This window comes from Vulpes vulpes, chromosome 13 (assembly GCF_048418805.1).
Source record: "Vulpes vulpes isolate BD-2025 chromosome 13, VulVul3, whole genome shotgun sequence".
Classification (NCBI taxonomy): domain Eukaryota; kingdom Metazoa; phylum Chordata; class Mammalia; order Carnivora; family Canidae; genus Vulpes; species Vulpes vulpes.
In genome coordinates this window covers 78,161,892-78,178,026 of record NC_132792.1, presented here as the reverse complement: position 1 = coordinate 78,178,026, position 16,135 = coordinate 78,161,892, and the positions used below count along the sequence as shown (strand labels likewise).

At 39.8% G+C, this 16,135-nt stretch overlaps 1 long non-coding RNA gene across 1 annotated transcript in view; it reads left to right on the top strand.

The window, feature by feature from the left end:
- LOC112929208 (uncharacterized) overlaps positions 1-16,135 on the top strand; it is a 74,066-nt gene that overhangs the window by 3,545 nt on the left and 54,386 nt on the right. The window contains exons 2-3 of the long non-coding RNA XR_011996674.1: positions 2,502-2,576; positions 8,766-8,871. This is a non-coding gene — a long non-coding RNA (uncharacterized lncRNA). The remainder of the gene's footprint in view (positions 1-2,501; positions 2,577-8,765; positions 8,872-16,135) is intronic.

Sequence of the window (16,135 nt, the reverse complement as noted above, 5' to 3'; positions counted from 1 at the left end):
CAGCCATCATGTCAGCAGGTTGAATAAGAAAGCTGTTTCTCTGTTTCACAGGGCCAAACAAGAAATCCCATGGGTCCTGCCATGCTTCTTTTTACTGACTGCTGGGTCATGGGTACCCAGGGCTAGGTCATGGCAGTGGTGTTATTTGGTTATGAATGGGTCCAGGTAGTTCCAAGGGAACCTAGAGTGCCAGGTAGCTTTCTGGAGCAACCAGGCCTGGCACTACCTGGCTCTGTGAGCTGATGCTGACCAGAAAAAGACCTGGACCAGTCCAAATATTTGAGACCAGGCCCTGGAACCACATTCTCAACCATTGTTCTTGATCACTCAGAGGAAAGGAAGCTCCTAGAATTGCCTATCTCCAAATGATTTTACCCCCATCAACTCTCTTTCTTAGCCTCGATTTCTCTGACCCCTTTGAACCATGCTTAACAAATACTTTTTCAATTGTGAACATTTACCTTACATGATCCATCATCTGTGCACACAGCCATCTCTTCCCATGTCTCCTTTGAGCCTGCTTCTTCTGTACACACCCCACAGCACAGGCTGCCCATGTTTTCATACCCACTTGTTTGCAGCTGGAAGGAAATCAATCCTGTTGGCCTGCATCATCTCTTTCTTCCTTTCTTTATCAGCTTTCTCAGAAAGTGTGGGCTGTGCTCACTGCCTCAGTGCACACCTCCTGTCTCATCCATCTGTTCTCTCTCAATAAGCTCCTGCATTAGCCCACTGTTTTCCATCCTGAGCTTCTCCAAGCCATCCAGAGAGCTGCCAGAAGGATTTATACAAATCCAACCATGTCTACCTTCTGCTCCATATTGAAATGCCTTCTCACTGCCTGTAAGACAATGTCTACGCCCATATAGTACAGTTTCCATAGTTCAAGGTCTCACCTCTGCCTGCTGTGTAAGCCTCTTCTCCAACCAGCCCCTGTGTATTCGATGTCTCAGGCTGTGGTCTCAGGGTCCTGGGATCAGGCTCTCTGCTCAGCAGGGAGTTTACTTATCCCTCTACCTCCACCTTCCCCACCCCCTTATGCTTCTGTTCTCTCTTTCTCTATCTCAAATAAATAAATAAAATCTTAAAATAAAATAAGCTTCTATCTCATTTATCCTATTGATATTTCAGGGTTTTCAACTACTTTCATTCATGCCTAATCCTACAAGCATAAGTTTTAAAATAAGAAAGTTGGACTTCATTTTCTTTAAGGGTCCTTCTGGCTTTGTGATTCTTGAAAACAAAAATAAAATTTGATTTTCATCTATTCTCAGTCTCTTCACTAGGCTCAACCTTATAAAAATTTTAGCAATTGATCTTTTTTGACCTACAAAAAACTGTGATCTCTCATCAGTCTAAAGTGTCATGATATCTTTTTATGTTAGCTTAATATTTCAAATTAGGGATCCCTGGGTGGCGCAGCGGTTTGGCGCCTGCCTTTGGCCCAGGGCGCGATCCTGGAGACCTGGGATCGAATCCCACGTCAGGCTCCCGGTGCATGGAGCCTGCTTCTCCCTCTGCCTGTGTCTCTGCCTCTCTCTATCTCTCTGTGACTATCATAAATAAATAAAAATTAAAAAAAATATTTAATATTTCAAATTAACTAAGCAAAGCCAAGAGTCCATCTGCAAATTCAAAGTTGCTACATTATCCTTTAGCCATTCAAATTCCCTGTGATTCTCATTCCAGATTTGTGCTTTGCTTTTGGGAGGAATTTGGGATATTTTTCTTTTAACTTGTCTCCCATATTGGTGGGTAATATACCAAATGGCTGACCTGGAACAGGCTGTACCTTGAACAGGCACTGATATATTTTCACTGTTAGGGGATGACAAAACCGTGGTGATGTATTTTCTGTATTTTCTTTTATTTTATCTATTTTTTTAAAGATTTTATTTATTTGAGAGAGACAGAGATCGCGACAGAGAAAGTGACAGAGATAGTGAGAGAGCATGAGCAGGGGAGAGAGTGAGCAGGGAGGAGAGGGAGAAGCTGAGCAGGAAGCCTGACTCCAGGTTCCATTAGGACCCTAGGATTATGACCTGAGACAAAGGCAGATGCTTAATCGACTGAGCCACCCAGGCACCCATATAATTAATATTTTAATGGGTAATTAAGCCACTCATGACACACTTTGTTTAACATTCTGAGAATCACAGCCATGTTTAAAGGGAACCCCTCCTGCACTAATCTAATCTTTAACATGGGGTTACATTTAGGAACATCAAAAGGACATTGTCTTTGTAGTACTAGAAACACAAGCAAATCAAGAAAGACAATTTCACACTCAAAATTCTAGAAATAATTTGGCCAGCATTATTATCCTTGTATGTTGTGGATATTGCTTCATTCTATTTCAGGGAGAAAGACTTTTCTTTTATTAAAGATACAAATTTTAGGAAAGTCATTGAGATCCGTTTCAATGTGGCACACTTGTTGCATTTATTCATTCATTTAATCAATATTTTGGGTGCTCATATGTTTCAATCGTACCACATTAGGTACTCATGAATTCTGCCCAGTTCCTGCCTGTTGGGCGCTGACCATCCTGCTGTAAAGTCACTGGATAAAGAGAGGTATGTGCTAGTCTGGGAAGACTAAGTTGTGTGATTCCATAAATAAATTCATTCTCTAGGGATCCCTGGGTGGCGCAGCGGTTTAGCGCCTGCCTTTGGCCCAGGGCGTGATCCTGGAGACCCAGGATCGAATCCCATGTCAGGCTCCCGGTGCATGGAGCCTGCTTCTCCCTCTGCCTGTGTCTCTGCCTTTCTCTCTCTCTCTCTCTCTCTGTGTGTATGTGTGTGTCTATCATAAATAAATAAAAATTAAATAAATAAATAAATAAATAAATTCATTCTCTAGATGTGCTAATCCAGGCAGTGTTTCCTAAAATACAGAGTTGCGGGGGCTCAATTTGTTCACTCATTCAAATATGATGATGAGATATGACCTATACTATTATAAAAGTATTAGTTGTCAACAGAAGTGAGTAGCACAGACTTGAAAAAAAAAGGAGGGGGGTTTCTGGGTAGTTCAGTTGGTTAAGCATCTAGCTCTTGATTCAGCTCAGGTCATGATCTCAGGGTTCTGAGATTGAGCCCCGTGACAGGCTCTGTGCTGGCTGTGAAGTCTGCTTAAGATTCTCTCTCCCGGGCAGCCCGGGTGGCTCAGCGGTTTAGCGCCACCTTCAGCCCAGGGTGTCATCCTAGAGACCTGGGATCAAGGCCCACATCGGCTTCCCGGTGGCATGGAGCCTGCTTCTCCCTCTGCCTGTGTCTCTGCCTCTCTCTCTGTGTGTGTCTCTCATGAATAAATAAATAAAATCTTAAAAAAAAAAGATTCTCTCTCCCTTTGCTCTCTGCCTGACTCTCAATCTGGCTCTCAACCTGACTGTTGCTCGCTCTTTCAAAAAAAAAAAAAAAAAAAGAAAAGAGAAAAGAAAGAAAAGAAAAGAAAAGAAAAGAAAAGAAGAAAAGAAGAGAAAAGTGAGTAGCACAGAGAGATAGGAGATCCTAGCAATTCTTTCCAGAGATCACTGGTGGGATATCATAATTCATCTGTCAGGGAGCAGGTTGGGCTACAAGTGCATGCTTTTGATTATTCATACTCCCGTTCTTCTCTCTCATCATCTTAAAGGCAAGGAGTAATGATCAGTATTTGGAGAAGATGACGAGAGAGGGGTGTGTACTTACATGTTATTCACTTGCTCAGTCAGTCAGCAGCCACATATCGAGCCCTTACCATGAACCAACATCAGTTGGGATGTGGAAATATAACATGAAGGCATTGGTCCCTTAGTGAAAAAGCAGATGTTGGATAAATACTTGAAAGTGTAGGTAACTACAAGCCGTGCAACATATCGCGAAGGGAAAGTGCAAGCAATTCTGGTTGAGAGCTGGTGAGAGGACATAGCTATTTTGTATTAAAATAACATTCGCTGACAAGAATGAGTACCAGTGACCAAAATGCAACCACCATCAGCCTAGTGCTCTGGGACTCAGATACATCTGAATCTAAGGTCTGCCCTGTCATTAACTAGTGAGTGATCCTGGCACTTTTCAAACCTTCCCATGCCCATTTGCCACGTTGGACAATGACCAAATAAATAGTGCCCATCTGGTATGGCAGCTGGGAAGACAAAGTGGAGGGATGACTCTGGAGCAATTAGCCTGTTGTCTGGCACACGGTAGATTGCACTCAGTGCTCCTTCATTCGCAGCTCACATTATCAGTGGTAGTCTGTGTGTGGGGGTGTTATGGTCCCCAAGATTCACATCTCTATCCCAGGACGGAGAATAGATGGCAAAGGGTGCGTTGCAGATGTCATTAAGGTTACTAATCTGCTGACTTTTTAAGTAGGGATGTTATCTTTGATTATCAGATAGGTCAAATATAATGACATGAGCCCTTAAAAGCAGAAAAGGAAATTGAAGGCGGGGGGCAGGGAGGTTTAAAGCAAAGAGCTGCACGAGCCACTGTTGGCTTGAAGATGCAGGGGGTACATGTCAGGGAAATGAGAAGCCAAGTCCTACACCATGAGGAAATGAATGCTGCCTGCCAACAAGCCGAATGAGCCTAGAAGTAGATTTCTCCACAGAGCCTCCAGATGGCTGACAACTTTCATTCTGATCTGTGAGACCCAGAATTGAGAACCCAGTTGATCCTGCCAGAACTTTGTGTTTTTGTTTTAAGCTACAAAATTATAATGCATAATCATAATTTAAGCTTATAATTTAAGCTACTAATTCATAACACAGCAATAGAAAATAAATACACCAACATTCTCAAGTATTTTAAAAAGTTCAACATGCATTGTAATAATAATAATAAACATCCAAATTCCAAGGAACTATTAAAAAGCTTAATGGAGATATAATTTACACAAAATAAAGGTCAGCAATTTTAAGCATATAATTCGATGAATTTTAAAACGGATATATTCATAGGACCGCCTAAAATTACCATGCTATAGCAACCCATGGGGCCTTTCTGCCCCTTTGTGGTGAACTACCTCCCTTCCACCCTGGCAGACACTGATTTGCATATTGTCTCTTTGTTTGCCCTGGAGTGCCATATAAATGGCATCATACAGTTTTGTATCTGACTCCTTTCACTTAGCATAAATGCTTTTGAAATTCATCCATGCTGTTGCATATATTGTTTGTGTATTTTATTGCTGAGTATTATTGTTCCATTATATGGATGTACCACATCCCTTCACCAGTCAGTGGACACGTACACCTTGTTTTTGGCTATTGCCGATAAAGCTACTATGGACATCAAACACAAGTCTGTGAGCTCATATGTACCTATTTCTCTTGGGTAAATGCCTGAGAAAGGGATTGCTGCTGGGTCATCTGATAAATATAGGTTTACCTATATAATGAGCTATGAAACTGTTTTCCATAGTGGCCATACCACTTTGCATTCAACCCAGCAATGTGTACGAGTTCCATTTGTTCCCAATCCTCACCAGCATTTAATATTTCCAGTTTCCTTAATTTTAGTAATTCTATTGCGTGTATGGTATTACCTCAATGTTGTCTTAATTTGCATTTCCCTATTAGCTAGTGGATTGTAGTTTTATTTAATATTGGGTTGTAAGGGTTCTTTTTTTTTTAAATTTGAGTGTTCTTTATACATTATGGATGGAATACCATTCATTTTCTTTTATTGTCTTACTGTTGGCTTTTGAGAAGCAAAATTTTAAAATTCCGATGAAATTCAATTCATCAATTTTAATTTTATAGTTTATGCTTTTTGTGTCCTATCTAAAAAGTTTTTGCCTACCATAAAGCCACAAAAATTTTTTTCCTGTATTTTTTACATTGGTTTATGGTTTGTTCATTACACTTAGAGCTCTGGTCACGTTAGTTAATTTTTGCATATGTGTGAGCTATGGGTTAATGATCATTATTTTTCATATAAATATCCAATTTATATAAAATAATTTTTCTATTGAATTACCTTGGCATTTTTTTCAAATGGCTGTATGTGTGGGCTTCTTTTGAACTGTCTATTCTGTTCCATTGATCACTATCTCTATCCTTATGCCAATATCATACTGTGTTGATATTGTGTAGTTTTATAATGAGCCTTAAAATAAGGTAGGGAAAATTTTTTAATGTTGTTATTTTAAAAAATTGTTTTGATCGGGATCCCTGGGTGGCGCAGCGGTTTAGCGCCTGCCTTTGGCCCAGGGCGCGATCCTGGAGACCCGGGATCGAATCCCACGTCGGGCTCCCAGTGCATGGAGCCTGCTTCTCCCTCTGCCTGTGTCTCTGCCTCTCTCTCTCTCTCTGTGACTATCATAAATAAATAAAAGTTAACAACAACAACAACAAAAAAAACAAAAAAAATTGTTTTGATCAATTAACATCATTTCATTTCATATTAATTTTAGAATCAGCTTGTCAATTTCCCCAAAAATCCTCAAACAACCCTGCTGAGATTTTGATATTACATCATATCTGTATAGAGATTTGGGTAAAATTGACATCTTAATAATATTGACTTTTCTGATCCATGAATATGGTATACCTCTCCATTTATTGAGGTTTTCATTCATTTCTCTCAGCATTATTTTGAGGTTTTAAGTGTATACATCTGAGCATTTATGTTATATGTGTTCATAAGTATTTTTGATGTTAATATAAATTCAATGTTTAATGTTTATAGTGTTTAATATATATATAATATATTTATAATACTAAACTTACATATTAGTTCTATGAGATCTTTTTTTGTAGATTTTAAGATTTTCTACATTGATGATGTTGTCTACCAATAAAGACAGTTTCACTTCTTTTTTTCTAATCTCAATGACTGTTTTTAATCTGTCCTCCTTTTTATGGTGAAATATTAAGCATATTCTCTCCAACGCAAAAAACACAGCAAGGATTTCTACTTTTACCACTTTTAATGTTATGTTGAAGTGGTAGAAGTAGAAATCTTTGCTTTGTTCCTTGTGTTAGAAGGAATGTGCACAATAGTTCGCCATTAAATATGATGTTAGCTGTAGATTTTTACAAATGCCCTATATCAGATTAGGAAGTTGTCTTCCAGTCCAAATTTCCTAAGGGAAATTCAACAACCCAGTGGGTTGTTGAATTTTTTATTGCTCAGCCACCACTGCTGGAAGTGGCACAAGTGTCTATTAGGTGAGAGCTGCATATCACAGAAGACATCAACAAATCTGGAATGCTTGTCTTTTAGTAAAATAAATGATTAATAACTCATTCTGAAAGTTGACAGTTTTTATAAACATTGTCATACTCTGATCAGTAAACTCAGTACAGCAGAAAGGGTTTGTAACTGCTCCCTTTCTCATTGTGAATTATTGTCAGCATTTCATAATATTTTAAAGCTCTATTTTTAAATAGAATTAACTACTGATTTTGTTTACTTTGAATCTGACTTCCTGACTGAAGTACTTTGCCTATGAATTATGTGATAGTTTCATTTTATGTCTGCTACCATCTCTATAATCTTACTTGGTTGTTTTTGTTTTGTGTTAGTTTTTCATTCTGGTCAAAGATTCACAGTTTTTCAATAGAGTCTATTTTTTATTTGCTACTTTATTTTGCATTAGAATTCTTTGGCATTTTGTTTTTTAGAGGCTTACTAAATTTCCTTCTGGAAGCAGAATTGGCCAAATATATAATCTTAGACATTTTAGGTTTATATCATGACAGTTTGAAAAACATCTTTAGTATACCTACTAGTCACATGGGTAAACTACTCAGCTCCTTTGCTTCAAGGTGGGACAATATAGCTGGGTCCTAGTCAATGGAACATAGAATTGAGAGAAGCTGCATTCAGGCCTGACCTTACAATATCTCTCTTGATCTGATTGGTTCCTGTTCTGAGCAGCTGGAAGCAAAAAGCACTGTATGGTGGGGGCACATGTTGTTAGCAGTCTGGGTCTCCTTGGAGGACAGACAGAGTGTCCTGTCAGGAAGACCTTCAGTGGACATGGGATGAATAAATAAATCCCCATTGCTCCACAATATTGGGATTTGAGGGCTTTATGCTACAGATCACCAATACTGACTAATAAAAATCTATATAGCAAAATGGTATAGCAAATCTTCCAACTCTGTAAAAGGAGTCACTCTCTCTTAATGCTTTAAATAAACACTTTTATAAGCATCCTCTAGTAGTTTTGCTGAATATTTCTATATCATTGACCTGTTTTTTCCCACATATTACTTCAATATATTTTATAGCAGAAAGAGGAACAAGAGCTTCCCAAAGGTATTTGGCTTTTTTTTTTTCTTTCACTGTTAAATAAGAGACCAAGCAAGACTTACAAATATTTCTCACTAAGTTCATTAAAAATTTGTAAAGTACTGGGGCACCTGAGTGGCTCAGCTAGTTCAGCATCTACCTTTGGCTCATGATCTCTAGGTTCAGGGATTCAGTGCTCTGCTGGGCTCCCCAGCACACTGGGGAGTCTGCTTCTCCCTCTCCCTTTGCCTCTTCTCCTGCTTGTGGTCCCTCTCTCTCTTCTTCTTCTTAAACGAATACATAAAAAAATAATAAAAAATTGTAAAGTTCTATGTTATTCACAGCTATAAATATCTTTTTAAAATTATAAATATTTTTCCACATTCTACATATTTATTTCTAATTATCTTACTCATGATGCTATCATTAGTTTATATTTTAAGTCACAGTGCACACTAAATTCAAGTTTTCTCTCCAATGATTCACTTGTAATCTCATAATCCAAATAGCTTTCTAATTAACAATTTTTTTTTGCAGGGTGCGGAGAGCTTCTTGCAAATCTGACTGGACCACTGCAGGCTGTACTTCACCATATTGTTGACTAGGAAAGGTTAGGAGCAGCTCTGTCTCTCTCTTGTTGTGGGTGAGCCTTCCTCATTATTCTATTCTCCTCAACAGAATATTTCCATGAAGGAATGATTTTAACCTAACTTGTCCTTTTTTTTAAGGCTAGTTTAGTAAAACCAAATAAGTTAATCGACATATTTGCTTAACTAGGTATATGTGAACTGCAATACCCATGACATTGTGAAAGCCAAAAAGTAAATGAAGGGGCCACCATCACCTCCCCTACATTCTCAGAATATCTGTTTTAGGATAACTCAATGACCATTCCACTATCAAGAGGACACATTATTTGAGAGCCTTCCTTAAGATATACTTAACAACAACAACAACAAAACCAATTCTAATTTAATAACTCATCCTGGGGAATTTTTCTTGGCAATTTGTGAACTCTGTTGCTGCATTTCTTTGTTCATGTTACTGTAGGTATCACACCCCTGTGCATGTATCCTTGTTTCCTATTTCAAACAGAGAATTGAGAGCATCCTATGAGAAGCTTCTAAGTTGTTACCGCTTTTCCTCCTACCCTGAGAAATTCCCTCTATCCTTCTTTCCTGTTTTAGGGAAGAAGTGTTTTCTCCCTCACAAGAAGAGTAATCTTAATAATGTTCCCCGAAATCACATTAAATTCCCTTTAGCTTTTTAGTTTATATTCAAGCATACTTTTTTCTTTTTAAGATTTTATTTATTTATTCATAGAGATGCAGAGAGAGAGAGAGAGGCAGAGACACAGGCAGAGGGAGAAGCGGGCTCCATGCAGAGAGCCTGACGTGGGACTCGATCCCGGGACTCCAGGATCATGCCCTGGGCTGCAGGCGGCGCTAAATCGCTGAGCCACCAGGCCTGCCCTCAAGCATACTTTTTAATGATGTTCTTGAAACTTTGTAAATTAGTTTTCTATTTTTTCTTCATTTCTATTGTCTTTGAGCATCTGTCTACCTTGAACTGTATTGTATTCTGTTAGGTGATATCATGTCCTGTGTTAAGGAGATAGCATGTTAAACAATAAAACGTTCCAAAGAGAGCTTTAGTTATAATGACATCATTTGACATGTCAAAGTTTGGTTTGAATTTGTAGATGATTAGTTTCCTACAATTTTATGGCTGTTCATCATCTATTCCTTAGGCCTCGGTGGTAAGTTGGCCTTAAGATCAACTAGACCTTCACTTTCTCTTTTTCACTCCACACTGAGTTCTATGATGAAGAGGAATATCACTGCTGTTCTTCTGCTTTCTATTAACTATAAATACAGTTTACCCACACTTCAAGAGTTAGACCCAAGAGATTCTTTAACAAAATACCAGTTTTACACATTTGACCTTACTTTCTTTAGGAAGGGTTTAGGAGGAATCAAGTACATTTTTCTTCTTTATTCATCCCTGGTGAAATCAGCTCCTGATTGATGTCAATTTTTTCCTTTGGCAAATCTAAGAGTCTCTTATTCAAGCTTTGATTGTATACATACATGACCGTTCAAGAGTCATAGTAGGCAAGAGGTCAAGGTACAAAGGCTGAGGTTGTTTTGCTGTTTTCCCCAAAGCATCCAGCATGTAGAAAACTATATCAACTGAGTCTGTGTCAGTGAAACTTCAAAATTATGATGAGCTTCTTTTGGACTCCCCTGGAACAGAACCATTCAATTCAGACATGGGGATCAAAATAGCAAAGTGTGAGTAACACCACTTTTAGAGGACATGGTTAACAAGACAACCACTTTGGATAATTTAGGAGAGAAAGGCCAAATCACTGACTAAGCATTGTTTTGTAATCGTTACAGTACTAACCGACAGGTTTTCTGCAGGTAGCAATAATGAATTTGAGAAGCTGCTGTTGTGGCTGGGAATGTGGGTGTTTGTAGGCTTAAGTGAGTGCTATGGGACTGACAGGTACTGGGGGAATTAGAGGAGACCAGTAGATCTCAGTGAGAGGACAGTGATTCAATTTAAGGTGTAAGAAAGTCTCTGAGATTGGCCTGTGCTGCTGTAAATTCATTGGAAATCCTATAATTTCAAATTCAATCTAAAACTTAAACATTGTCAGTTTTTAATGGTCAGAGAACCTTGCATTTAAACAAAAAGTGGGCCAGTGTTTTAAAGCCCTTTTAAATAATAATTATTATTTAAAAAAATTATTTATATTTTATTTTATTTATTTATTCATGAGAGACACAGACAGAAGCAGAGACATAGGCAGAGGAAGAAGCAGGCTCCCTGTGGGGAGCCTGATGCGGAACTTGATCCCAGGACCCCAGGATCATCACCAGAGCCACAGGCAGATGCTCAACCACTGAGCCACCCAGGTGCCCTATTTTAGGTAGTTAACATACAGTATTGATTTCTCTGGAGTAGAATTCAGTGATTCATCACTTACATAGAATATCCATTGCTCATCAGAAGTAAAGCCTTTTTTTGTAATTAAATTCTGAAGTTTCTCTTGTTCTGGATTTCAAGTTTTTAAATGCTTCTGTTTCAGAGTCTTTTGTTTGAATTGTTGATGTCTATTATACTTATACCAAAATTTACTTTATCATTGTGTGGGTATATACCAGTATAACCAGGAAATGGATAACCAAGTCATTCTTATTTGGGTAAAAAAAAAAAGGTTCATTTTAATGTTTCCCTTTAACTAACAAAGCTCTAGATAGTGAACAAATGAAACGCAAAGAATATCTGATATATAAATGCTCTCGATGATGTCAGGAACAACAGTACACAGTTAAAAGTACTCCCATTCTGTCCTTTGGGCTTTGCATAAGATCTTCTGTAAGGCTTTGCTTTATTTATTTTTATTTTTTTTTATTTTTATTTTTTTTATTTTTATTTTTATTTTTTTTTTAGGGCTTTGCTTTAAAAATGCCAACTCTAATAGAATTATGTTTCATATAAACAAAGTCATTTAGGATTGTTCTCATAACAGTTCCTGAAAAATAATAATTTAATGAGAACCTCAAAGGTCAATCTAACTTTCTCTGAAGGGAGGCTCCACGGTAGCTGGCTCTGGGAAGGCTTTCAACATTACTCTTTTATAACAGGACTATGGAGTTTAGTTCAACGTAGACAATGGTTTGAGTATGGCTGGTATTCCCTCTTCCTGTGTCACCTCTGGTATATTAGACCATCTTTTGAACAAAACTGCTTGCATGTATTCCACGTTCCTTTTTTCCTCTGAGGTTCACAGACCTCTAAGTATGCCTGACCTGTGTGTGTGCATCAGATAAATGAAGTGTCTGTGTTTGCATTTGGAGTAGCATTAGAAAAAAAAAATACTCTGTAAAGCAATGCAAATTTTACCTTTAAGGTAGTCATGAAATGCCCTGCATTTATGTTTCTCCTTACGACCAAGTAGTAAGAGGTATGCCTGTCATATCAGAAGAAAATTTGCCGATTCAGAGAAGTGCAGATTTCCAAAGGACCAAACTTGCCCCAGGCTGTATGCAGTGTTTCTACAATCCTCTAGTCTCTAGCCTGCTTTCATATTCATTATTTAATTTCATCCTCAACAGTACACTCTGAAAGCTCTTCCTGATTTTATAGAAGAAGAAGCCAATATCAGAGTGGTTAACTGATTGATTAGTGCGCAGACCAGTCAATTAGAGGCCAAGTTGGATTTGAACCAGGAATGGTGTCTCCACATCCACTGCACACTCCTTGGCATCATAGCTTTCTCTGTCATTCTGCGTTCCTGGTTGGATGCTTATTTTCTATCCGCTGACTTTTGGCTTTCAGTGTGTATGCTGTGGATCCCACCAGCTAAGTCTCTCAGCTAAGCTTGAGGAGCCTCAAAAAAGTCGCACGTGCATGTGATTTATTTCTTCCTTTGAACTGTTCATTTCAACTTTAGTTATTTTAGTACAAGTTTCTTAAGAACAATTCCTAGGAAAACTGTCCACTTCTGATCAAATGGTGGCCAAGCCTATTGCTGGTACTTAGTTCCTTCCTTACGTCCCCATGCTGTGGCCCTGGCTGGGCATAAGCCTGCACAGACAGACCCTGGCCTTAGCCTTTCATGTGGTAAGAATGACCTTGGAAGCAGGTGAGATTTGTACCACCTCGAGGTCTGTTACTTAAGATACCCAAGCAGGTTCATATTTTGCTTCCCACGAGTTGGGATGGAGAGGAAGTCTGCCACCCAACCTGAACTACGCAGGGAATGTAGTAGAGCATTCAGTAGAGCATTCAGGTGGAATGTAGTAGAGCATTCAAGTCCCTGAAGGGTTTTGTGGAACAGAGCCATCTGCCAGCCTGGAAAGTTCACCTTGTATCTGAGAGAAATAGTCACTTACCTGTTTTAAGCCACTAGATTGTTATTGGCTTTCTTTGTTACCGCTAGCAAGCTTGGCCAAGCTAACATAGTTCACCATGCTAGATAGTGTTTTAGGGCCAAAGCAGTGAAAACTGCCCTCATGGGGATCCCATTCTACTGCAGGAGACAGACGGCAAACAGCCCAAGGAGTTAGCTATGTGCTGCTGCATTAGACAGGGATAAGTGGCACAGGGTTCATGGGAGCCAAGAAGGAAAACAAAGGTGTTGGGGAAAATGATTGCAATTCTGGACAGGGGATCAGGAGAAGTCTCACTGGGAAAGACAGTTGAGGAGACCACTGAAGAACACCAGAGAGCTAGCAATGCAGGAGACATGATGGGGGAAAGCACTCCAGAGGGAGGGAGCAGCCAGGGCAAAGCCCTGAGGTAGAACAAAGCCCGACAAGCCTGCAGATCTGCAAGGAGGCCATTGTGCCTGAGGAAGAGTCTTATCGGCTGTTTGTTTCTATGGAACAAGTCACCCTATAGTGAAAACCACAACTGATTATTAGATCTCAATTCTGTGGGTTGGCAACCTGGGCTCAAGTAAGCTGAACTGCCTTTCTACTGGTCTCATGGGAAGTGATGGCTCAACAGGAGTGGGATGGTCTGAAATGGTGTTGGTGCTCTGGGACTGGTGCTAGCTGTTGGCTGGGTCTTTGTTGCCAGGAGGTCTCACACCTCTGAGGAAGGTAGCTTGTACTTCACACGGACATCAGTAGCAGAAGGAGCTAGCATGGGTGTGGTTAGCACCCTGAGAGCATGGCTTCAAAGGCCCCCAGACCCTGTTTGCTACTTTGTGTTTGTTCAAACAAGTCACAGGCCAACACAGACTCAAGGGGTGGAGATGGAAGTTGTCCCTCTTATGGGGAGGTGCGGCCAAGTCACACTGCAAGGATCGTTTCAGTAAGGTGGGAGGAATCACTGTGGATTCACATCTTTACAGACTGTCCACTGTAAGAGTAAATGAGGATGACAAGGTTACAAGTACTGGGGCATAATCATGTAGATCTTGCAGGTTCTAGTGACTTTGTTAAGATACTTCTTCAGGTTTTGGCCTGCTATGTTAGAAAATCTTCAAAAATCATTGGAAATAGGTTGCCTGGGTAAATATTATGTAACTAACTAGTAGCAAGGCAGAAAACTACTGCTAATTACTACCAAATATAAAACCTATGTTTATGGCGTACCGGCATGGGGCTGAGTTCGTTTATCACTTAATTTAGAGCAGCACTGCAGGGCGAGGACACCCATACCCAGAGAGGTTAAGTGATTTTCCCAAGACGGCACAAGTGCCAGAGCTGGGGCTTCTACCAATGCCTTTCACACTGAGCCTTTCCCTGTGACCTTCTGCGGCCACTGAGATCCTGGCCATGGCCCAGAGCTATCAGGAGATGGGAAGTCAGATATTTCATCCTGGGAATACTCCCTGCTTCCTCACTTTTGGTCGGGGAGAAAGGAACTACTTAAAATAACCAGAGAGAGATTTTAGAGGAAGAGCCAGAGAAGCTGCTCCCCAGTGTTTTTACTAATATGGACTTTCTTGGTCTTGAGGAAGTACTTTGTTTCAAAAATAGCTGGTGCTTTTCCAAGGGGAGACTTGGAGCCGTTAGCCATTCACCTCATGCCTAAGATGCGTTGCTCTGAAGGCGGGGAGGGTGGGCCACAATCCCAGAGTCTGGAGGAGGCAGGAGGTCCACTGGCCTCTGGAACTGCCAGGACTGGGTTTCCTCATTCCTGCTGGTGCCCAGATATTTATGCCTGGGGGGATAGAGGACAAACAGCCCAGCAGGAAGGGAGGGTTTTCCCCTCTTCTTTTCCTTAAATTGGAAATGTTAGTGTTGAGCAGGCATCTGAAAACACAGCCAGGGTGACCGCACAAGTTGGTTAAGGATAAAGATTTGTCCTAAGAACAGATTTTAAGCTTGATTTGTTGGAATTCACTAGCATGTGTAATCAAAGACTCTTGTTTTAACAGGTAAAAAGTTGGAGGTAGAGGAGGAACACCAGAAAAACTCCAATGAAAAATCTATGCCTTGTTTTTCAGAATGAGTTAAAATTATTAAATACTTACTATATACTAAACATTGTTCTTAGCATTTTATGTGTATTAAAGCATCCAACCTCATGGAACCTAATGGGTAGGCAATATTATTTTTTTCTGTTCTACATGGAGGAAACTGAGGCTCAGAGTGAAAAGTTGCTTATTTTGGAAGGCAAGGGTGGGGTCCCACTTCAGAGGGGCTTCAGTTTCCTTTCCAAATGGACCGATTGTTTATGTGTTTCCTGTATGTGCATGTGTGTGTATGTGTGTGCACACGTGTGTGATGTTTTTGGCAGGCACATTCACCTGCATAACTCCCGTCAAAATTTAACTACTTTTCCCATCCTCAGGGGCCATTTGTCCTTTGACGCTGATGCTCCATTTATCACTTGCCATTTCTTATCAGCCTGCAGTCCCTGGAAAGCTATTTCCCTTGGAAGATGGATGTGGATGCTGCTTTTTGGGTAAAGAGAATGTTCTGTTTCCATAGTCCTCTTTGCTGAGTTTTTTTTCAGCAGACCTGGGTATGCTGTGATGTGAGCACCAGGCCCTGCTCTGAGTCTGCTTTGTAGAATGCCTTGACTTCTTGGCTCAGGGGCAGATTGTTTATATTATTAGGCACATTATAAAGCAGACTCCTTTCTGCAAAGAAAAGTTAAAGGTGAAGAGTAGAATCTGTGTGTCTGAGAAATAAACAGATATTTGTGCACTTGAGGGCATATGAGCATACTTACTTATTTCGCGTGCTTCATCACATTTTATATTATGGCTTAGACTTATCTTACTTGGTAGCCAAGAATCATCTTTTAAAAACAGATCCAAAAATCATCTGTGTTTATAGCAAAACCTCAGCAAGTCAGACTGCTCTAGTCATATAGCTTGGCTACAATTTAAGTTTGTAATCACATAAAGAGTTATTTGCTTACAATTAATACAC